The following is a 24,666-nucleotide window of genomic DNA, read 5'->3' as shown; positions in this document are numbered from 1 at the left end:
CAAGTAAATAAGGTCGGCATTCCCCTGATCATCAGCGTCATTACTGCCAAAGATACCTGCAATAGTATTGAAAAATTCATTTGTGGTGTGAATGTTTTCTCGACAACCGTCGATGTCGAGGTTTTGTCTCTCGGCACCGATATGGTGGATGTCAATGTCAATCAAGATCAAGATGCTGTAGCGTCGACATCCTTTGATGCACAGGTTTGATCCGGCCTCCACTGGATCTCTTTCGTTGTCGAAAGATTAATCAGAGCCGACATTGTCAGTACAGGGGCACTCGAGGGGTCGGGTATACCAAGCGCCGCTCCTGGCTCCGAAGCCTGCTGCGTCGGGGGGGGGGGGGGGAGATGAGCCACGCAGACTGCAGCATGTATTATGAACATGTCAAGCATCAAGGAGTTGAAATCCTCCCACTCTTGGCCGGTGGTAGGCACAGCCGACGGCTTAGCTTTATCTGTCGACCACTCTGAGTCCCGCCGGTGATGCCTTTTCTTCTTTTGGGATGAGGAAGAGTGACTCATCGAATGGGACTGTTTCTTCTTCCACCTATGTTCTTTCTCGGGGGTGCCCCCTGGTTTCAGCCTCCGAAGACTGAACTGTCGACCAAGCCAGTGATTTTGAAGGCAGTCAACCCACAGCGAGTTTTGCAGCTCGATCGCGTAGGGATTTGGGTTGCATTTTGGCACATGACAGACACCCATCAGTCTCGTGCCGAGGCACCAGAGACGCAACTCGTGTGGGTCAGTGATGGACATCTTGGTGCCAGAATCGGAACACTGTTTGAAACCAGATACCCGTGCGACCGACATCTACTGTCGAGGATTTGAAAAAAGTACAAGCTTTCTGATGAAAACTTCGAGTGAGCCAAAAGACACTGTTCACGAGCAATGTGTTTGTGCATGGAAAAAAAGAAATAAGGGGGGGCGTGGCTTGGCGGCGGTTGAGGAGCAGAACTCTGAGGCTCCCACATGATCTGTCAGTAAATCCAAAGCAGCTGGGGAAAACGAATGAGGCCGGCCGTCAGAAAATAAGTGTGGGGGAATAATTGGCAGCAGTCCCGAAGAAAATCGGACGAGGACGGGCCGAGGAAGCTGTTTAAGCTGCAGACGTGCCAGCAAACAAAATGGCAGGCGCGACTGCCTGAACCAGCGGAGGGGCACTGCCACCGAGATACGACTCACAACTGCACGAAGGAGGGGGCGAGCCTGCTGATTTCATCCGACAATCAGGCACGGCACCCAGCGGCAGCCTAGGACGGCGGAGAGGAGTAAGTCAGGAACACAGGCAGACCGGGGGTCCGCGCAGCCAAGTGGGAGAAGGAAGCCAGGGAACGGGCCAGAGACCCCTGCAGAGGCAGCTAAGGGAATCGGTGGAGCATCCGGGCGACCCCCGCAGAAACAGCTGAGCGTCCAGAGGGAGCACCCTGGAAGGTGTCAGAGAGGGTGCCCTGGAGGGCTCTGCAGAGGACGGCAGGAGCTGGAGGGGCGCGGACTCCGGAGCACCTGGACCCCGGGCGCGGCACATCGGATCAGCGGCGCAGGACACCAGGGACAGCCGCTGAAGAGGGAAGACGTTGGGAGGACAGGTGACGGACCCCAGGCGGAAGGAGAGCGGAGCCCACCGCCGCAGGAGGTGATCGAGCGGGGAGGAGGAGGCGCAGTAGCATTGGACGGGCCCCCGGACAGACTCGCAGGCACAAGTAAGTGCGCAGGAGGCAGTGAGCCGGGAAACAATAGCACCCCCATTCCCCATAGGGGAGGAAAGCTGAGGAGGCACAACGACTAGGGCAGCGGCTGGGCAAGGAACAATCACAAGAGAGGAGGGGGAGCGCCCTGGGCCAGGGCACAGCCAGGACCAGCAGAGACTATAGAAGCAGGACGAACGCGACGGGAAAACACTACGATACGTGGGAGGCCACAGTCCACAGGCCCCCACCTCGTAGACAAGAGGAAAGCTTGACATAAGGGAAGCACACGAAGGAGGCCAGAAGGCTGGACATCACCATGCAGCCACAGTGAGACATAGCAGAAGAGGTAATTCAAAGTTTGACACATGGACCTCGAGAGCCACATCAGAGGGGCAAGCTATTGCCGCAGGGACAGGTACAGCAAAACACAAGCCCGTCAGGAGGAGAGCGCACAACAGCGCTCTGAGAGAGGAACTACGGCCCATGAAGGTGGGCCAACTCAGGGCATCCAAACAACAGCAACAAGGCTAGGAAAGGAACAGAGCTGCACGGACAGCAGTACCATACCAGGCCTAATTAGAGGAGCACCTTCACAGTGTGAAGGAGGCTAAAACAGGAACAGACATTGGTTGCGGCCTTGTACACCAGTTTGGAGGCCAGTGGGAAAGTTCGCCGGAAGGGACAGCAGCAGAGGGTATATCCCTGTGGGACATAGCGGTGCGAGAGGAGTAGAGCCACAGCAGCGCAGGGGCTCACTGAGCAACCTCAGAGGCAGGAACAGCGCGACCAGAGGTGGCAGCAGGCTGACATTACGGAGGAACCCACGGAACGGGCACCCAAGACCAACCGCCCACATATGGGGGGTGGGTAACCAGCAACAGAGGCACAGACAAGACAGACACAAGGAGGCAAGTGGCTCAGTGGCAGCGAAAGGGAGGCAAGACTGGGGCCCCGACACAAAAGAAGAGGCATCCTAAATACTGACATGTCGGAAAAACAGAAAGGGGGAAAGGGAAAGCAAACAAGCATGGAGGCATTTGCCCGGAAACAGAAGCGCCCCAGGCGGAGACCCTGGAAGCCAGCAGCAGCACAACGGCAACAGCAAAGATGGAGAAGGGTAAAGAGGGGGGGGGGGGGACGGGTCTTAGAAGCCATAGCAGCACTAAAAACCTCACTGGAATTTAAGATGGATGGAGTGATTGTGGACGTAGGCCTCCTGCGGCAGGACGTGCGGAAGCGGTCAGAAAGGGTGGGCACAGCAGAACAACAGGTGACGAATACGTCAAATATAACTGCCACCCAGAGCCAAATGACTGAGGTGCTGGACCAAATACGAACTCTGGAACAAAGGGCCGAGGATGCAGAAGAAAGGGCCAGACGTAACAACGTGAGCATTGTGGGACTGACGGAGGGATAAGATGGTAGTGATACCACAGGATACATAGAGAACTTACTGCTACAGGAGGTGGCAGTGGGGAACCTGTCCCAGGGATTCGTGGTGGAGAGAGCGCACAGAGCCCTGACCAGGAAACCTCATCCAGGGGCGCCCCCAAGTCCCATGATAGCAAAGATCATGAACTTTAAGGACAAAGAAAAGATCTTGGCATTTTCAAAGGAGGGAGGGGTCATAAAGCGTAATAATGCTAGAATAACAATGTACCCAGACTACACGGCACAGGTGCAAAAGAGCAGAGCACAGTTATGGCCAACAAAGGACCACCTCAGGGCCGCCAGGATGCGATTCATGGTGCTGTACCCGGCCAAACTGAAAGTACTACATAACGGCAGAATATACTTTTTTGAGACCGGGACGGAGGCCCAAGAATGGATGGACCAGCAGGGGATCCCACAACTGAGAGACAGAGACGAGCAGGACAACAGGACCCCCCCCCCCGATGATCCGGGGGGAGGACCACTGGAAGGCAGAATGACAGTTTAAGGAATCAAACTAGCAGTTGGTTAGATGCGGGGGCCCACAGCCTCGAAGACAAGCCGCCAAGCCTTACCAAAGAGTCCCTGTAGAAGAACCAAATTTAGTATGCCAGTTTCAAGGCACCGCACCACAGCGAGTGCACTTAAGGGAGGGTGGGGAGTACCTTGGAAGCGGTGGAGCCCGAGCAGAGGGGGGGGAGGATGGGCATTTGTTTACAGTTATAAGAGTTGTGTGGTTAGTTAGATTAGGGGAAGGCACTGGGAGAGCGAGAAGCATGAAACGATCAGAACACGGCAGGGGTGGAGTGAATGAATGGAGGGAGCGGCGCTCAAATGCCGGGAGCCGGAGGAACACACAGGAGACGAGGGCCCGCATGCGACAACCATGCAGGATGGATATTCGGGAAGGAAAGGACCTGCGCCATAGCAACGGGCCGGGGAACAGAAGGACAGACTGACAAGCAACAGACACGGCAAGGATTACAGCCAACGAGTCCATGGGAATGCATGGGAATGCATGGGACTATGGATACAACTAACACGAGGGCCAGTACACACAGAACATACTCACATGGAATGTCAGGGGACTAAATGCATACGTAAAGAGGTTGAAGGTTTACGCCTGGTTGAACAGGGCAAAAGTCCATATAGGGATGCTACAGGAGACGCACCTGACGGCAGATAAACTAGCAAAAGTAGCAAAGAAATGGGGAGGCCAGGTGTACGGTTCAACGTACTCCATCTACGCAATGGGAGTGATGATATGGATCGCCCCAGGGACCCCGTTCCAGCTTCTGAAACAAGAGAGGGACACAGAAGGCAGAGTCCTGATCATACAGGGAATGATGGAGAACTGGGAGGTGTGTCTGGTGAACACATACGCCCCTAACCATGATGCAACAGAGCTTTTCAGAGGTCTCACACCCCGAAGAGTCCCATACAGAGATGTGGCAGTCATGTGGGCAGGGGACTTCAACTGTACGCTGGACCCTCGGCTGGGACAGGTCAGATACCAAGCATAAGAAGCCAGCACCGCCGGCCAGAGCAATGCGAAGGATGTTGGAGCAACTCGAGCTCGAAGATGTCTGGAGGAAGGTACATGCGGGTAGCAGGGCATACACGCACTACAGCTCCCCACATGGGACATTTACCCAAATAGATTATCTGTTCACGGGCAAGGAGACACTGGGGGAAATTACAGGGGCACGTATACATGCACGAACACTGTCTGGTCATGCGCCCCTAGGGGTAACATGGGCACACACATACAGGAGAGCCCCCATACCCACATGGAGACTGAGGGCGGAAGCACTGTTAGACGGGGAGTTTATGGACCATATCCAGAACACGATAGATGATTATTTTGCACAAAACGAGGGGAGCATGGATAGTACAGGGATGGTCTGGGAGGCATTCAAGGTAGTGGTAAGGGGGGGTGGCTATCGGGAAGGCGGGTGGCCTCAGGGGGGAGATCCTGGCCGATCTAGAGAGAACAGAAAGGGAGCTAGGGAAAGCGGAAACTCACGCAGGGGAGACAGGATCTCGCTGCCATGAGGCAGGAATGTATAGTGGGCTGGGAGAGGCTGGGGAATCTGGATTATGGGAAATACATTCAGAGACTACACGCTGAGGGGGACAAACCCAGTAGGCTCCTGGCCTGGCTCACTAATCGGGAGGACAGGAGAGAACCGATTAACGCTATTAAAACGAGCAGGGAGAAGTGATTAGGACCCAGAAAGGTATAAATACGGTCTTTACGAGAAACTGTACTTTCTGGTCCAGGAGGTCGGAAGATGGAGATATAGCAGATGCCCTAGCAGAAATTGCGATTAACGGAGGAACAAGCCCAGCTAACGGAGGAGGAGCTATCTGTGGTCATAGCACAGCTCCCAACTGGTAAATCGCCGGGACCTGACAGGTTGCCAGGCGAATTCTATAAGTTGTATAAGGACACCCTGGCCCCGAGATTGTTAGAGACACTGGAGGAGGCATACGAGAGAGGGAGGCTCCCGAATAGTATGTTGGAATCCGTGATCGTACTGATACTTAAACCAGGGAAGTCGCCTCTGGAGTGCGGTCCTGTAGACTAATCTCCCTGATAAACCAGGACTCCAAGATCCTAACAGCGGCCTTGGCCAACCGGCTTAAACAAGTTATATCCATGAGGGTGCATCCAGACCAAACGGGGTACGTGCCGGCAAGGAACACATCGTGGAATCTTTGTAGACTTCACCATGTTATAGACAAGACAAATCAGGGAGAAGGGGAGAGTGCGGTTGCATCATTAGATGCCGTAAAGGCATTCGACTCCGTGATCTGGTATTGGCTTATGGGGGTGCTGGCTCACTTCGGGATAGGGGAAGGGTACCTGAGATGGATTTAGATCTTATACCAGAACCCAAGGGCGAGAGTGAAAACAGGCAGATATATCTTGGAAGAGTGGAGCATAGAACAGGGCACGAAGCAGGGATGCCCGCTGACCCCGATGCTGTATATCCTAGCTCTGGAACCATTCGCAGTCTTCCTGAGAGCAGAGTACGGAGACACAGGGATAGTAATAGATGGAGAGGCACATCAGATATCAATTTATGCAGATGACATGCTACTCTAGGTGCAGAATCCACGGACACACGTGCCGGACCTGCTTGAAGCTCTGAGAGCATTCGGCAGGCTATCTGGGATCACAGTTAATAAGGGGAAGTTCTCGCTGTTCCCACTAACAAGCCTGAAGAATGAGATCCCAGACCGATTACCAGATCTGGGCCTCATTTGGACCCCACGGACCTTCAGATACCTAGGAGTGGATACATACCATAACACTAAAGAGACACATATGGGCAACACACAGGTGGCACTGGACAAAATCGGGAAGGCCATGTAGTTCTGGCGGACACTTCTCTTGGTGATGATAGGAAGGGCGGCCTTGCTAAAGATGAGTGCTACCCTGCCTCCTTTACTACTTCACGAACATTCCCTATAACATTCCTGGGCCTTTTTTCAAGACGCTAGACACCATGGCAAGGGAATTCCTGTGGGATGGAGGGAGAAACAGGATGGCACTGACTACACTACAAAGGGACTGCGAATGGTGGGGAATTAGGCTCCCGGACTTTGAGCAATATTACTTGGCTGCCCAACTCCAGTTCGTGGTACACTGGCTGGGAGAGGACATACCCACAGACTTGATACTGTTTTGACTGTCACTGCAGCAATATTATCTGAGAGATCTTCTATGGATGAACGCGGTTTAGGCCAAAGTCCTCCCCAGTGTGATCAAGCTGGGCCGAGCCCTATGGAAAAGAGCATGGAAGAACCAGGACATAAAAGATCCCTGCTCCAGGAAAATTCCATCGGCAGGACTGGTGGATGGCCGCATTGCAAGCCTAGCAACGTTCAGAACACAATGAGAAGACAAGGGGGTGGCCCAAATGGGCGATCTGTGGAGAGATGGATATTGGGTGGACTTTCAGACCCTGGTAGAGGAATACGGCATACACAGGGGTCAATTCATACTGTACAATAGCATGGCGCAGACGATAAAGAAAAGATGGGGGACCATACTAGAGGAGGATGAGATGGGGGAGGCGCCGGACTCAGAGTATGATGTCTCTGAAGGGGGCCATACCGCATCCAGGCTCTACGAACAACTGCAGGAAGGGGGGGAGAGGACAACAGTTGGGCTAAATTACTAGAATGCAACACACTCGTCCCGGAGCTGTTTGGAAGCGACGGAAGAGACAGCGAGAGTGAAAGAGGTGACCGGCGTGAGAACTAAGGGGCAAAGGGGGGCTCCGGGCAGATAAACTATGAGAAGTCGAGGGGAGGGAGACAGGCATACTCGCATCAGGACGGAAACACAGGACTGTGCCGGAAGGGGCGCATGGTGGCAAAGGCTGCCCCGCTGTGAACTGAGAGGTTAAGCATAACAATAACTCCAAGGAAGTGCCAATAGAGGAGAGGGGAGGGTTGATGGTTATGTATTTAGTTGTGAGTTGTAATGTTTTGTTTTGTGTAAATATAATGCAAATAAAAAAAGTATTCGAACAAAAAAGGAACTGAGGTTGGGGCGTAGTGATGTGTTCTTTATAAAACGCCTGATGTCACGTCTGGAGCCGATGACCAGACGCCCAGCAAGACAGATCGATGGTCGACGGCAGAGTCAAGGTCCACTACGACCCCTATTGAAAATTTTGATAAGTAGCAAAGTTGGAGGGAATATCTATCAGATAAGGAATCTGCGGGAGAAAGGCAATCCACTGAAATCTATCCATAGCTAAACCCCTTACAAACCTCACGCATGATTCAACCCCCGAGCCCCTTCCATGGTCTCAGGAAGCAGAAGATGCCTTTGTCACCATTAAGCAAGCCCTCGCAATGGCTTCGGCTTTAGGTTTGCCAAAGTAGAGTAAGCCCTTTGTGCTGTTCTGTGATGGGTGTAACGGGTTTGCACAAGTGTGTTGTCACTTAGAAGCTGATAATAACCGGCTGGTGTCCTAACAGCTTTGCTTTAGATCCAGTAGCCACAGGACTCCCAGCTTCTCTGTGAACCATCGTTGCTGCTGCCCTGTTGATAGAAAAAACAGACTCCCTTGTGCAGGGGCATCATGTCATGCCTTTTTGTCATCATTGCTTAAAGCAAAGACACAGCATGTGTCGGAATCCTATCTCACAGATATGAAAAGATGCTTATTTCTGCCTCCAATGTAACTTTGAATTGATGTCCAGTCCTGAATCCCTCTTCCTTGCTACCAACCCTGGAGGGTGGTGAGCCGCATGACTACCAGGTTGTTGTGCAAACACTCTAGTCAACCATGTTGATCTATCTAATGTACCTTTGTTGAATCCTGACCCAATTCTTTTTGGTAACGCATCTTGCATCCTTGTCCCAGAAACTGGAGAATTATCCTGGGTATTACGTAAGTACCCCTCATGCTGTTCTAGAAGCTTATCGATAACCTATGGCAAAATCAGCACAGGTCGCCAAACTTGTGGCTCTCACCCGTACGTGTGCTCTGGCTTGAGATAGATCAGCTAAGATATATACCGACTCTAGGCAGGCCCACAGGGTGGTCCATGACGTTGGTGTCCTTTCGAAGCAACGTGGATATTTAACATCTGCGGGCACCCGAATATTAAATGGAAAATATGTATCAGCTTTATTGAATACATTGTTACATTCCGCAGCTGTAGCTATCGTAAATTGCAAGTGACATGATCCCTCACAGTCATTCATAGCCCTAGGAAATATATTAGCAAATGGTGACGCACGCTCAGCGGCCTTAAATGGGCCCCTGGTGCCTAATGAAATTCTTGGTTTCGTTGCAGTTCCACAGTAATCAATTCCTTCCCTTTTCAGTCTGGCAATCCTTCAGGATCAAGCCCAGAAGAGGAAAAGGTGACCTGGGCTCAACGAGAGTGTAAGTTGTGAGTGGACGCCCTGTGACGTTTCTAGACGGGCGCCTGGTGGCAACGAGTGTGCTCCTCTCCTCCCTTACCTGGTCGGTGAAGCTCACGGTGTTAGGCAGAAACCTGTGCAGTTCCCTTAGGCACCACTGCAAAAGATTTAAGACTACAGGTGTTTGCAGTAAACCCACCTGGTAGCAGTCTGTACCACACAGATTCACTTGGTAGCTGTGGCTGAGCAGTCAGACTTCCCTCAAGAAGAGTTAGGCAGTATGCAGAGTATACACAATAGGTACAGAGACACAGTAGTACAAACAAACACTGACCAGAGCTTTGGTGTAAAAGTATATAATTATTTATTTAAAAACACACTTGTAATTTACACTAGCAAAAACAAGGTGAGTAAATTCGGCACACAGTCAATATCATATATATATATACAACCCTATTCTCTTGTTAGGCAAGTCTTAGTGAGAAACGCCACTTATTTTCAGACAGAGGTGAGCGCTTAACATAAGATGACACTCTAATAAGTTGTAACGAAAGGGAGGAAAAAGGCAGAGTTAAGGAAGCACACAAGTTCCAATACTTTTCAAAGAACCACAGTAAGGAAGGATAGGCAGAGTTCTACTGGAGAGCGAGGAAGTCAATTGCAAGGCCCACTCTTGGAGAGAGCAAGCAGAAGGGGTCCAGGTTCACACAGTGGGGTTATGCCCAAAGAGTCTTGTAGATAGTTTGTGCAAAAAAGATGAAAGTAAAGTCAGTAAAAGTTAGCTAGGTTGTCCCCGGCCAGCCCAGGTTAGAAAGTCAAGGCTTTACTGTCACCCCGAACGATCTGTTGCAAGGGAAGCCAGGCGGGACACAGTACCTTAAGTGTGAAGGAAGCTCCGGCGGGGGCAGTTGTTCCTGGCAGCAGGTGCAAGTCAGTGTTTCGTCCAGAGGAAGAAGAGGTCTCGCCGTGGAGGAAAGATGAAGGTCGTTGCACTGCCAGGGAAGAAACCAGCCGCGGAGTTCTCCGGTTAAAAGGCACTACCCTTCTCTTTTCGGTAGTGGTAAACCGTGGGATTCCGGTTGCCGGGGTGCTGGGCACGGGCAAGGCGGCCATGAGATGCTCCAGGAAGGTGAAAAGAAGGCAAAACTGGTTATCCCCACCAGTCAAAGGAAGAAGCCTCTCCAGCCGGGAGATCTTCTCTGTCGTCGGGAAGTGGTGAGTCGGTTCCGCAGGGCTCCACCGGTGGTGTCATCGTGGTAGGTCGGCTCAGCTTCTCCCTCGTCGGATTCTCAGGTCCTGTGGCGACTTCTGAAGTTCCAGTTCCCAAAGCCCTGATTTTATGCAGAAAACCCCCATTCACTCAGCCTAGCTGTCCCTCAAACATGCTAAGTGGTGAGCCGGCCGGCTCACCACTTGGGCCAATCACACAAGAGTGCGACTTGAGTTACCAATGTAACTCAGTCCAGGGTGCCTAAACCCCCTCCCACATCCACTGTGGTACCCAGACAGAGTGGCACCACTATTGGAGGCTTCTGTGGAGAAGCCTGCCAAAAAGTGGAACAAAAGGGCTCGACTTGGGTTGGAGTCACAGAAGAGAACACAAACGCCATTTTAGAATCGAGTTCTGGCAAAAAATACCAACCGTTGAATTAATATTAAATAAATAAACCGGCGGTATGTTCGAGGCTATAAGAATTAAATAATTAAATTGGTAGCCTCTAACAATGGGAAAATCCCATAGAGATATATTTGCGGTCGAATATAAAAAGTAGTATCCACTGCCACCAGCCAAAACTTGATCAGGGGGGACGGAGACGTGCCCCCTCTAACAACAGACCCCGGGGCAATCGAATTGCCCCGACCAGTACGTCCACAATATGATGGTTTGTACTGGTTTCTGTTCATAATTTGGGACTAGCAAAGCCAATGGTGACTTTACATGCCCTGGGAGACAGTAGTCAGTCCCAGGGTATGGAGTCTATCTTGGGGGGTCGCTACGACACCCCTGGGTTACGGCACGGAGGGTGCTGTGTAACCCATATCAAAAAAACACGAGACCCTATGGAGTAAAAGACCCCATAGCCCATAAAACACATGGAAAGTTAAAGGAACACCTCAAATCATGTCTAAGAGTGGGAGCAAAAGAATCTCACTCTTAGCAGGAGAGAAAAAAATAAACCCCAAAAATCCAGCAAAGCTGCTGGGGGACTCACTAGGTTTGGGAAATTAGCCTTACAGAGAATTCTCCCTAACACACGGGTAAGCCCATTCAGGTAAAAGTGCTACAATCACTTTATTGCGTTGAGATTACATGGCTCCTGGTTTAGCCTCTATGGCTCAGAGTTATTGTAAAATGTGTGTCCTTATGTTTAACACATAATGTGGGGCGAGCAGAGCGCACGAGGATGTCTCCACATCCTGTACCGGAAGGTCCATTCTTGCACATGCAGACAGACTTTATACAGATCCCTGTCTGCATGAACTAGGTCTACTGTTTGGTCTTTGTTGACGTCTTTACTGGGTGGGTGGAGGCATTTCCACGTAGAAAAGCAGACGCTGCACAGTGGCTAAAAGGTTAGCCGAGTTTATACCATGGTTTGGATTTGCAGAGGGCCATTCTACGTGCTTTACAAGTCATCGCGCTCACCTCAACGTGATCACGCAATAAGGAAGCGGACCCTCGCAGGCTTTGCTTCCTTTCTGTTCCCAAGGTAACCACAAAACCTCTCGGCATCACTATTGAGCGCTCCAACATGAGCCCTGTGGTGCTGCGTTCACTACAACTCTGAGGGCTCCTCTACATGGGCATATCACCTTACAATTAGTATAACACCATGAAATTTGTGTAGATTTAGGCTTCAATTTCAATTGTTGCCCACAGCTTTACTCTAAGAGGAGAACCATGCCCTTTTAAATAGCCTTACTGCGTCTTTTATTTGGTTTTATAGCACTCTCTTTTTGAATAGATACCTGAAAATGACTTGCTGTTAAGAATATATACAGCTGCCTGCTGATCCTAGGGCACACAGCCGCACTGTAAAGCACTTGCTATGTTTTAAGTGTTTTTAACTTTACTTCTCCCTCACTGACTTATCCTAGTATGACAAACAGCCATATCCTGCCTATGAATTCTCAAAATAGATATGATATGCATGATATGATATGGCATTTATGATATTATATGACAAGATCAATTACTCTATCCAACAGAATCAAATCTCTTGGACTTTCGGTGACTTGCTAAACCGTTTGTCACAAAATAAAAAAGGAAATTGCATGAACACTACCTAAGCCTGCTACACTACATTGGTTCCTTGCACTACCCATATCTAGGTTTGTGATATTTTCTCGACATTCCCAATCAAACATTTAGATATTAGCAACCTATACTAAGCGGGACACTCGCCATCTTTCTCCGGTAATCTCTCTTCTCCCTAGAATTAATACTAGAGAGTGATCAAGATTCAATTGGTGAGCCATTCATTGACTCAATCCCTGGAAACGGACGGTTGGATCGTTTAGGTTTTTTGGTGAGAAAGCCAAGAGTTGCCGTAAATAGCGAAATTATTTGATTAAATTATAATGTAAAAGGTGTAATTACACAACCCTAGCTATCATTCCATAGAACTATAGGATTGACTCATGCATAAGAAACAGATCCAGAATAATAATTAAAACAATAAGTGGATCTTTGCTTCTCTGGGAGGACCCCTTTTGTTGTATTGACCTCAGTATAGATGGGGACCCATGGTACTTATTTTACTGGTCAAGTTATTAGAAAGGTGTGCAAAGCACTTTGAATAACTCAATAGTTCCATTGCTCTTATCACCAGCGGTCTAGCACACATGTAGAACGCTGGAATGGGGACCATAACTTAAGGCTGTCTAAAATGTTTAAACAGATGGGGCTGAAATGGCCCCCCGAATCTTGCCCCTTGTTCTGTTTGCCATGCAAAATAATCATCAGCATAAACACAAACTGTCTGCCTTGGAGGATGATGCACTGCTCCAATATTGTTGCATGTTGATTAAAACTCTTAGACTTTTCCATGCTGAGGTCCATGAAGCCCTCCCTGAACTAGCTACTGAACCCGGTCACCCACTGCAGCCAGGACACTGGGCACTGGTGAAAGTCCACCATCAGAAATCTGTGCTCCAGCTGAGGTGGTGTGGCCAGTTCAATGTTCTTCTAACTTTGAAATTGTCAGTAAAGTGTTTGGGAATCCCCGACTGAATCCATGCGGTGCATTGCTGCAAAGTAGCCACCAAAGCCGACATCACCTCTACGACAACTGATCTTCCCCTGCTTGGCTCCAGCTCGACTTCGACCACGCCATCAGTGACACTGCCAATCGTTTAGCGATGTCATACTCTTCGTGTTGCTGGAATGGAACGGCCAGAACCAGACGGCAAAGGGTGTGGCCCTCAATCAGTCAATATGCTAATGTGCTGAACCAGGATCTGCAGCCTCATGAATCTCTTCCACACAGCAAGATCCCTGCAGGACCTATTGCTAACGCTCCTTCACCAGGCAGTATAAGTTCCGGAAGAAAAAACCCTGATTCATACCACACTGATAGCGTACCATCTTCAGTGTCTTGCCCCTCTGGACCTCTCAATGAAACCCCAAATGGTACTGTTTGCGATCCCGTGGAAGAGCACCCGAGAGTCTATAGCTCTGAACAAATTGACAAGTCACTCTCTCATGGATTTGTCCCCCCAAACGACTATAAATCCTCCTCAGGTGGCAGTGCACTGGCAAAGAGTAGAAACCACTACTGTAGATTCACAGTTATCTGCAAGTTATGGCCCCTGCTGGTATCATCTGTTGGTCATTTATTTTGTCACAATGACCCTCATATGCTCATGGCTCTTGTACCTGGGATATACTTATTTTGGACTTTTAGGTAGAACTTTCAATCATAAACTGTGGATCATGGATTTCTTTGCTCTGTACCTGATTTTTGTTGGAATGTTTGAACGTTGATGTGTACTTTGCTGCATCTTCACAGAGCCTATAAACTCTGAACTGCAAGTTTTGGTCCGGCAAACGTAATTTTGTTTGTGTCTTGCACCTTGCCTGCCTTGATGAACTAAATAGAATGTTGTCTTCAAGCAACAAACACTTGTGCTGCTGGTGCTAGGACCCGATTCCTGAACTCGGGCAATGAAGGATTGCGCCTAGTGTACACAATGTCTGGGTGCATTTCCGTTATCGTAGTGATTGTTAAGAATATTGATGTATTATAGCTTTACTGCGACTGTTGTCTTTCACACCACCTGTCATCGAAATGACAGCCCCTCTGCACATCCCTGGATTCCCAGTGAAAATACTTACTTGCATCTCTCCTGGCAGTATGCCTGCATTTTCAATCTCACCGATTGCTTGGTCTGTGCCCATTTGCCACATTATTTATCCTCCAGGTTCTTCATCGCACCCATTCCCTTTTAGTGGGGGGGATGACTGTTTGGATATCAAGTTGGCTACTGAGTCCCAAGTTCCAGGACCCTGTAGGGATGCTCCCACTTGGGCTTCACCGGACCTCTGAAATGTATGACCCCAGACCGAGTATGCCCTAAGCCAGCAGCACTCCACCTTTCCTGCCCAGCAATTGGACCTCTGTTCATTGGAAATAAGCAAATGACAATATTTTCTGTCCAGTGAACAATGTTGCATTTGCCTTTCAACAAACATTTTCATTTTTCCAGTCTGGGTACGCTACGTATTCCAGAACTTATTTCATCTGTGGGAACAAAACTTATCCCTGGCTATCCATTAATTGGAGAGGTAGTTATTTTTTTTTGTGCATTTTTAAAGCGCTCACATAGCCCGCGGGCATCGAGGCGCTGTTACAGGACTGTTTTTTTTTGTTTTTTTGGGGTTTTTTTTGTTAAGTAATTGTTTTTTTTAATTAGTTGCCTATTTATAACGCGCTTAAATACCCAGATGTTTCTAAGCGCGGACCCAGGGATCGAACCTGTGTTGTTTCCTGTCGTCTTGCTTCCAAGGTGAACACGTTGCCGCTGAGCTATCCTCCTGTTATATAGGGTATATGCTCCGCAGTACAAAATGTTCCTACCTTTCCCACTCAGCCCGCCTTAGGAGAAGCACCGCCTGAGAAAACTTTGTTGCAGGGGTGGGATATCTTATACCAACCCTTGGAATTAGGATAAATGGAGATTGTCTGGCACAGTTCTCACGGTTAGTGGAGGATATTGCAAATGCTACTGCATCCTCCTTGATTCTATTTTCCCGAGAATAAGTAACCATTAGAACCATGGTGCTTCAGAATCATATGGCTCTAGACATCGTTCTAACCTCACAAGGAGGCTTCTGCGCAATCGTGAAGAGTGAGTGCTGTATTTTCATACCAGCAATATTACTGACATCGTCACCCATGTATGTCACACTGTAAGCAAACACTTGGGTGCACCTATTGGTCATATCTAACTCATAGCACCAGCCATAATTCTAAGTCTGTCAATGGTTTGTAAGTGTCTCCAATATCGGCTATGCAATACCTGTTCTGAAGTTTCTCAAACTGCCCAAGTGTTTTGTTGTCATGCTACTGCAGAAATAATTTGTTATGACATGCTGGGATGGGATGTTTGTTCCCCTAGCGATGTATGTAATGAGACTGGAGTGAAGGTCTTATAGGAGGGGACTGTGGGGAAAAGTTTGGAACTGAAAATTGTATGTATGAAAACTGACATGTTTAAACACTGTTTCTTGCTTGTGCGAGGTGAGGCTTTAGGCTTTACTGCACATGTCTTTGCGATGAAGGCTCTTTGCCTAGAGTGTAACTATGCTCGCCTTCACATCTCTCGCTTCTGACGCGTTTCCCGTTTGGCATATGCAAGCATTTTTTTGGCTCAAGCTTACTTAGAAAAGCAGCAATAGTAGACGGAAGTCATCACACTGTAAGTGTTCTCGCCTGCCTCAGAGCACGTGTGAATCTTTGAGGAGTATATTCAGCTTCACTAAATTTATTACGACCTGCTGTCTTCCTTGATAACACAGTCTAACATGAAAGGATGCAGCTGGTATCAAAGGCTTGTATAGTGGGGCGTTGTTACCTGCTAGCAACATTGTTTCAGTAGGATTACTCGCCCTGCCTGGACCACCTCTTCCATTGAAATGGATGTGTTCCTTTGGGTATAAGAGAACGGTGCTCAGAGGGAGGGGGGTTCTTACATGCGCGCAAGTCTCGTTCTGCCGTTGGTTTGTCTTTGTCGTGCAGTAATAAATTGTTCACCAATCCACCAGAATCATCAGTGGTCATTTTTCCATGACATTACTGAGTTACATTTCACCTTAAATAAAAGTGTATACACCCTGCATCTCCTGAAAATCTTTCCTCTTCTTAACATTCCTATTAGGATTCAGATGATGACTGCCCTAGTGCTCTCCAGTTTGGACTATCAAATTGTGCATGTTTGGGCCTGACAACGTTTCTTATAAGACATGTGCATAGTCAACAGAATGCTGCTGCCCATCTACTATTTACATTGAGTTGAAGATATCCTATTACTATAGGTCTGAGGTCCAGGTACCTGACAAGAACAAAATAACATTTAAATCATTATGCATGGATCAAAGAACTTGGCATAGTATTGGACCATCCTCCCTAGTACACAGATTCAAGAGCGATGCATCAAACAGATTATTTAGTGATGCTGTTTCTTTTCACAGCCATGGGATCAATAGAAGACTCAAAATCCAAGTTGAGGTCACCTGCCAGTAGGACTCTGCTATTAGAAGCAACTCCTTGCCAGTCCTGGATTAGGTTAGTGATTGTTTCCAAAAATTCACCTGGTTCAGCTATTCCCCTGTGCCAGTAAACACAGACAAGGAGAATTTCAAGGTGACCCACAGAGGAGGATACTTTAACGGCCAGGATCCCCAGCAGGAGGTCAGGCACTGCCCTAGCTGAAAATCCTAATGTCCCCTTAATTGCAATCATAAGCCCCACCGAAGGCCTCCCACGCTATTTGTTTTGCAAGTTAGGAGAAAACCATCTGAGAGGTTAACCAGATGCCATGTTTCTTGTAAAAAAAAAAAAAAAATACAGTTGCTTTCTTTCAACATGGGGACGGTTTTGGGGTTGGATAACAGATGTAAGTTCCCCCTAGTATTCCATGACAACAGCTTCAAATGAATATCCTCTGTCAACCCTTTAGGATCTGTAATTATAGAGAACAATCATTTCCACAGAGCGGCTGTAATTATCTTCGTTCTGTTTATTACAGCCTCTGTATTGTTGCCTCCTTTGCCACCGACTGTGTCTATTGGGGTGAAACACAACTTTCAAGTTCCTGCCATAGTTAAAGTTGCTCAACCTCTGATAATTTAACCTCAAACCCTAGTTGTCCTAAAGTGTCAGTTTCAGCCATAACAAGATCCATTACCAGCTGGGAGTTAAAATAAATGTTACATTTCTCCCATGACCTTGGTCTGGGAATTGGATCCTATTAAGATCACAGGAGGATAGGAGACTGAGGTTTGGGATTTCCGCAAAGATTTTAAGGACGTTTCCCTGGTTAAGCCACACTGACATGTTCGAGCCCTAAAGGCTTGTCATCTGTATGATTTTTGTGACTTGAGGTTCCCTTTTAAAGGTTCTTATTTATACAACTGAATGTCCCCTTAGTGCCACTATTTCTGCCATGCATAGACTGAGCTTGGACCTCACTTCCCTTAGCCTCCCTCAGGATACTCTGGGTTCCCACTGCTCCCAGACCCTGAGGTTTCCTATTTCGATAGCTAAAGGGGTCTTTGGGGCGATCATAAGCCACAGGATTCTATCATACATTTTCCCCAGAAATGTAACTTGCACTAGGAACTGTACAGAAGCCTTGCCTAAAAGACCCATACTACCACCTGTTGAGAAGGTAACCTCATCCGCTATCGGAACAATCAGGGAATGGGGTAAGGGGGGGGAAGAGTTACTCAAACAATCGCTTAGCAGTCTCGCTTTCTGCCAATGCGGTACCCTCCTCCACCCAGGCGACAACCTTCCTAAAGGGTTCCGGCTTTACTATTCTTTTATTTATAGCTAATGCTAGAGTCCCACCTGGTGTGGTGGGGTTCCATGGCCAGCCAAAACAATAATCCCACCTGCTTCTGTATCCTCTAAAACGGTTCCAGATCCAATCCTCTTTCCATCGTTGGGTTCCGCCAATGTGTTCACCCGAGGATCAGTCTGGATGCCAATTTCAAGTTTCCTATGGGCCAGCCGTCTCTCCCCAAAACAGGTAGCACCCTCTGCCAAGTCAGGTTCTCTATCTCCTCAACAATTTCTTCTGGAACGGGTGTCATCACACTCTGTAAACCTTTACTTCTATTACTTTTTGTAAGCAGAGACTCCGGTATAGTGAGGTTTCGGGATATTTACGTGATGAAATGTTCTGTTTTTTAACATGTTTTGATTTCTTGGCCTTATACCCTTTTTCGTTGGTACCATATAACATCATCTTTCTTTTTGGTCTCATCTATAGTTAAATCTAGAATATGAAGTTCAACGTTGGGGGCATCTTGCTCAGTGGTCTACCAGCCGAATAACAGCCTAACCTCGAATCCTACAATACATTGACTGTCAGTCAGTAAACCCCCCAACAGACGTCAGAAGCCAAGACCTCGGCTACCCGCTGAGTCGCTACTGGCGCACAAGACTTTTCACGCTCTTCTAATCTTTTATCGATTGCCGTTGGTCCACCCCTCAATGCATTTTCAGTCTCTGGAGATATCCTTTGTTGCAAGACCAACCCACAGCTTTTTTCAATTCCCTCCAATCTTTTCTACATTTCTGCCAAGAATTTGCTATGTGAGAGCCCAAATATTATCATAAAGGTTCATGAAAGAGCTAAGAACCATAATTAAGGCTGATACGGAGGTTTGCGTTAAGCAGAGTCTCTCATTTTCTTCCCTTAAAGTGTGATGAACTGGGGCATTTTCAAAGTATGCATCATTAACCTCTGAAATGAGGCCCCTTTCTCTAAGCCAATTATGTTTTTTTGCATCTTCGCTATAAAATTGGTTAGCTCCGTGGGAGAGCCTGCATATGAAGCATCACAGGTCTGCTGCACCACGCTAAGGGAAAGAGTCAAAATTATCATTTCCGTTCTCCTCCAAAGCAAGATCAGCTAACTCTATGATGCTGAGATCATGACGTTCATGATATAATATGATATGATTGTTTATTTATATAGCGCCTATACACAATGTGTTTCAAAGCGCTTCAAGGCAATGGAGGGAACAAGGGAAAATACAACCACATTCTTACAGGCCATGAACAGTAAGGATGTGAAATGAACTATCGTACTCGGCCTGACGACATTTCAGATAGTGCAAGAGCTAAGACATAGATAAGGAAGGGAGGGGGAGAGTGGGAAGGAAATGGAAACAGACAGGCGACTACCGTATTAGGCCTGACAACATTTCTGGTAGAGCCGGAGAAAAACAAAAGGTGAGGGAGAGGGGTGCAGAAAGGGAGGGGAGGAACAAAACAAGCGTCTATCATACTAGGCCTGACGACATTTCAGATAGTGCTGGAGGGGTGTGGGGAGGAAAAAAACAGTAATGGGAGGGTGGAGGAAACAGACGAGGTTGCTATCACATTAGCTCCAGGGACAATTCTGATAGAGTAAGTGCATAGAAGAAAGTAAGGGGAGGAGATAGGAAAAGGGAGAAGGGAAAGGAGGAGAGAAAAGAGTGTAAGCAGTCAAAAAGAGTGGAGAAGCAAGAGTGGAGAGCGAATACAATTGCAGAATTCAGAAGTAACACATAATGTTGCAAGCCAGGATACAAGATGAAGATGGGAACAGCATGATTCAGGGTCACCATGATTACAAGATGCAAAGGAAGTCCAGCATGAGAGTTGAAGTCCAGCATGAGAGTTGAGAAAGAGTGACGCACCGTGAATGAATGAAGGCCATAAAAGTCAAATCCAGCATTGGCCACAAGAGTGATGGTGAAGGAAGGCACCAGGTGGCCGGGGCTTGCTAAGTGGTGAAAAAGAGCAGCAGACAGGAAGGTACCAGGTGGGCGGGGCTTAGACCAGGTGACCTAGATCCACTTGCACCTGCTCCCCATCTGCAAAGGAAAAGAAGCTGGAGGGCTCCTTAAGTAGGGAAACAGAGCAGCAAGCACAAAGGCACCAGGTGGGAGTGGCTTGCCAAGTGGTGAAAAAGAGCGGGAAGCAGGAAGGCACCAGGTGGGCAGGGCTTGCTAAGTGGTGAAAAAGAGCGGCAAGCAGGAAGGTACCAGTTGGGCGGGGCTTGCTAAGTGTTGAAAAAGAGCGGGAAGCAGGAAGGCACCAGGTGGGCGGGGCTTGCTAAGTGGTGAAAAAGAGCGGCAAGCAGGAAGGTACCAGTTGGGCAGGGCTTACTAAGTGTTGAAAAAGAGCGGCAGGCAGGAAGGCACCAGGTGGGCGGGGCTTAGGCCAGGTGACCTAGATCCACTTGCACCTGCTGCCCATCTGCAAAGGAAAAGAAGCTGGAGGGCTCCTTAAGTAGGGAAACAGAGCGGCAAGCAGGAAGGCACCAGGTGGGCGTGGTTTGCCAAGTGGTGAAAAAGAGCAGGAAGGCACCAAGTGGGCGGGGCTTGCTAAGTGGTGAAAAAGAGCGGCAGGCAGGAAGGCACCAGGAGGGCGGGGCTTGCTAAGTGGTGAAAAAGAGCGGGAAGCAGGAAGCCACCAGGTGGGCGGGGCTTGCCTGCTACATCATCCATCAAAGAATGGTCCAATCTAGCAATCCCACTTACAGGAATTATAGATTTAATTTCAGTGCTGGTGCATGTTTTTTCCCCGAAATAGTTCATCATTTTCTGTCCAGCAATAGAGGAAAAGGGAATTCATTTCTTCAGATTTCGTTTTTTCCCCACAGTGCGTGCCTCCGGGGTTTATATGTGCATCTTCATGTGTGAATATACAACCTCGAGCCAAGCGCACAGAGGAACCATTGAGGAGTGTTAGTTGCTTCAATTTTTAACTGGGGTCTTAACCTTCGGTGTTGCTGGGTCATCTCTCATAGTGGGGATACCATGGAAAATAGCATCCTCCTCTTGCAAAGCGAATCCCACCCTATTAGAGGCATCTACCCCCAAGTTATGGTTAAGCACTGCCACCAATCAATCTTCTTGATGGTCAATGGAGGTTTCCCCCTCCACCTTAGATACATTGCTGTTACCGATATGGCCAACAGCCCCAGGTAGGGCCAATAGCTCCAGATCAAGAGCAGCAGCCTCTATAAGTGATGGACTAGGGCAGTCAGAGTGATATCACTAAACCCAACATTATGGATTTGAGCAGTTACTATACAGTCTTCTTGGCGAATGGGGCAAATAACTTTGGGAGCCTGTCGATCAATTGGATAATTTACAGCTGCCTTTTGAACATCTTCTAAAGAGTTTATGGCCATAGGCAAAGCAAAAATAGGGTCGTCATTAACGAGTATCTTTTTTCATCAATTGTTTCATCAATATTCAGTCGACTCCTAAGTCCCTTTTGCAGCATTCCAGTGGAGAATAGTCCACATGGAAAGGTAGAGAGAAAGAGAGGCCAAACAAGATAATACTACCAGTGAAGGGCAGGGATGGCCCACTGACTGGGTACGGACACAGTCTCAATGAGATATCACAAATTCATAAATTTACAATTTCCAAGTATAAAAAGTTAGAATTAAATTTCAATATAAAAGTATCTAAAAATCACAGGTTCATGGGATTACCCTTGGACTTTGAAATTCCTTTTCCTGCTATTTAAACGTAACAATATCGCATATCAATTTCCAAGTGCTACAAAAAGTAAAAAAGTTGCAATTCCAGTTAAAATTATCACAAACTTGGATATGTATGCATTGTTTAGGGTTTCAGTCAGCTGAATAAAGATTGCATTCGGTATATCTCACATGAGGAGGTCAAAGTCAAAAATCTGCTAAAAGGTGCTTTCAACAGGTCCCCTGAAAGAAGCTCAAAGAAGCAGATGCAGCAGGCACTCCTCCAAAGGTTCACCAATCGTATAGACGAGATTAATAAATATTAGCCTGCAATGTACTCGGAAGAGGATTGTCAGCATGTGTATTTACAACCACAGGGGCCTGTAGTCACTCCCCTGTTAGAAGCCTGTCGTAGAGTGTTTGCTGGGTTAAATAGCTCCTCAGTAACCTGAGAAGCACACAGGTGAAAATTGTCACCAAGTTTAGATTCAACCACAGGGGAGCTCAAAGGACAAGCCTGCAGTCACTCCCCTGCTTGTAACCAGCCACAGAAATAACACCCCGTTTGTAGGGTAAGTGGCCAAAACTGTCCCAGTTCAGTGTGGCAACGCTTGATCCCCAAAAACAGTTCAGTTAGCAGAAGAAAAGAGAGAAGCCACTGTCTTAGTGTCAGATAGGATAGAACCATTATTTGGATGAAGCGGTTCGGGTGCACTTAGTTGTGTTTTTGAAATTGATTAAACTTCTTCATGGCGTGCCGAATGTTACGGATCGCGTTGTGTCACAGCGGAGACGCCAGGCACCAGACACACTGAGCCACACACCACGCCATATTGATTTGTCATCATCTTAATTTAATGGGTGACATATATATATATATCACTAACAAAACATTGTTAAAGGGACGTTATGGTTAAGTTGCACTAGCAAAAAACTATGAAATTCAATGGAAAAACATTGTTGCAGGGATGTTATGGTTACAAGTAAAACCGAGAAAAAACCCAAAATTCGGCAGTTATTGCAAGCTAATAAACCACTCTGCCATTCGTATCCTCTGTCTTCTCTCTCCTCACAACTCTTCTCCTCCTCGCTCTCTCATCTTGGATGGCTTTCCTTTCATTCCCAACTTAAATTCCACTTCCTCTGTCTTGTCTTTAAATCTCTTCACGATCTTGCTCCCACATATCTCTCCTCTCTCATTTCATTCTACACTCCCTCCCGCTCTCTCCGATCTGCCGATCGCTTCCTTTTCTCTGTCCCACCGTCCCCATGAGCCTCCTCTCGTTTCGCTCCTTTCAGCTCCTTGCCCCCCTCCACTGGAACTCCTTTCCTCTCTCTATCCGTTCCATCCCCACCTATTCCTCCTTTCGTGTCTCCTTGAAATCTCTTCTTCTCTACTCTCCTTCCTGACACTCCCATCTCCTCCTTCCACCTTCCTCCTCTCTCCTCCCTTTTACCCTTCTTACCTCTTTCTCCCTGCTCTGTTCCTCTTAAGCCCCTCTCCTCCTCAGCCTATTCCTCTTTCTGTTTCCCACTTCCTTCCCCTTCTCCACCCCATCCTCCCTCGTTTATCTTCACTGGTAAATTGTTCTACTTACTGTATTACTGGTTTGATTCATATTCTTTAATTGCTTTTACTGTTTTTATTGTATCCTTGTTATAATGTAAAGCGCTTTGGCGTCAAGCGCTATATAAACAGAATAAACAAACAAACCATAACTCATGCCATCAGTGTGCACTGCAAGGACTAACAACCATGACATCAAAGATCCCATCACAAATCTCATTCACGACATCACTGATGCTTAGCTTACCATAACTGTCGAATTTCGGGGGGGGTTCGGTTTTACCTGTAACCATAACGTCCATGTAACAATGTTTTTCCATTGAATTTCATAGGTTTTTGCTAGTGCAACTTAACCATAACGTCCCTTTAACAATGTTTTTGTTAGTGAATTTCATAGGTTTTTAGTAGGGCACTGTAAGCAGAATGTTCCTTTAGCATAGCGTTTTCTGTAAAGAGGATAGGTATTTAGTACGGCAACATAACCATAAGGTCCCGTTAACAACGGTTTCTTACTGATTCCTTGGCTGCCCTCTTGATAAACGTGTGGAAAGAGCAAATTGTCTGGTGTATGTATCCATTTGCGCTACCCCTTACTTTTCTGAGTACTGTTGGTGTATCGTACCAATTACAGATTTACATAGTAAATGTTGTTCACTGTGTCAGTAGGCTCTCTTTTTGTATTAACAGTGCATGATAAATCTGTGCCGCACACTACTGGCCGAGATGACTACAGATGAGCAATATGGACATTTCCTAGGGAGACTGCACCTGGTTGGAGTATGTGCAATCATACTGCAAGTATCATTAGGACTCCATTAGTGACCGCATGTCCGCATCCATTAATGACTGCATGTCCGCATCTTCAAATCCACTTTTAAGTAGTTGTGGAGGCACACGCGTTTCCGTTCCACACCTAATACCATGCATAGGTCATCCACTGTATGCTGGTAACACCACCCCTGTAGCCAGCCCTACGGATTCATGCAGTAGGCTACCGCTTTTAAAGAACTTCTGCCGACTTTGTGGGTGGCTCTGCAAACTTACCAATGTGTGGCTAAAGCACTCCTAACTGTATAACGCCACTGCTAAACAAGAAACAGCAACCTGCAGTGTCACGTGGGCGTGTTAAATGTCGCATTACTTTGATTTATCTGCTGCTTGCCTTTCCATGACCTGTGAAACAGATACATTTTGTCTGCACTCAGCAGTGTGACAAAGTATCAAGAGGTCGCCTGCCGGTCGTACAGTTAAAGAAAACATGTAACTGCAGGTGGAACTATTTGTAGTAAGTCTGCAAAATGGCAAAGCTGGTGCACCTTCTTCACGTACATACTAGTGCATGTAAAAGCAAGTAAGGAAACAGCAGAA

The 24,666-nt window shown here is 47.6% G+C and overlaps 1 protein-coding gene across 5 annotated transcripts in view; it reads right to left on the bottom strand.

Annotated features, from left to right (window-relative positions):
* The window catches only part of UBR3 (ubiquitin protein ligase E3 component n-recognin 3), a 2,710,065-nt gene that overhangs the window by 810,873 nt on the left and 1,874,526 nt on the right, over nucleotides 1-24,666 (bottom strand). The gene's annotated exons all lie outside the window — the stretch shown is intronic.

The sequence above is a fragment of the Ambystoma mexicanum genome, chromosome 9 (genome assembly GCF_040938575.1).
Source record: "Ambystoma mexicanum isolate Mex_15411 chromosome 9, UKY_AmexF1_1, whole genome shotgun sequence".
Taxonomy (NCBI): Eukaryota; Metazoa; Chordata; class Amphibia; order Caudata; family Ambystomatidae; genus Ambystoma; species Ambystoma mexicanum.
Note: the sequence above shows the minus strand (reverse complement) of the source record. Positions and strands in the feature narration are given on the sequence as shown.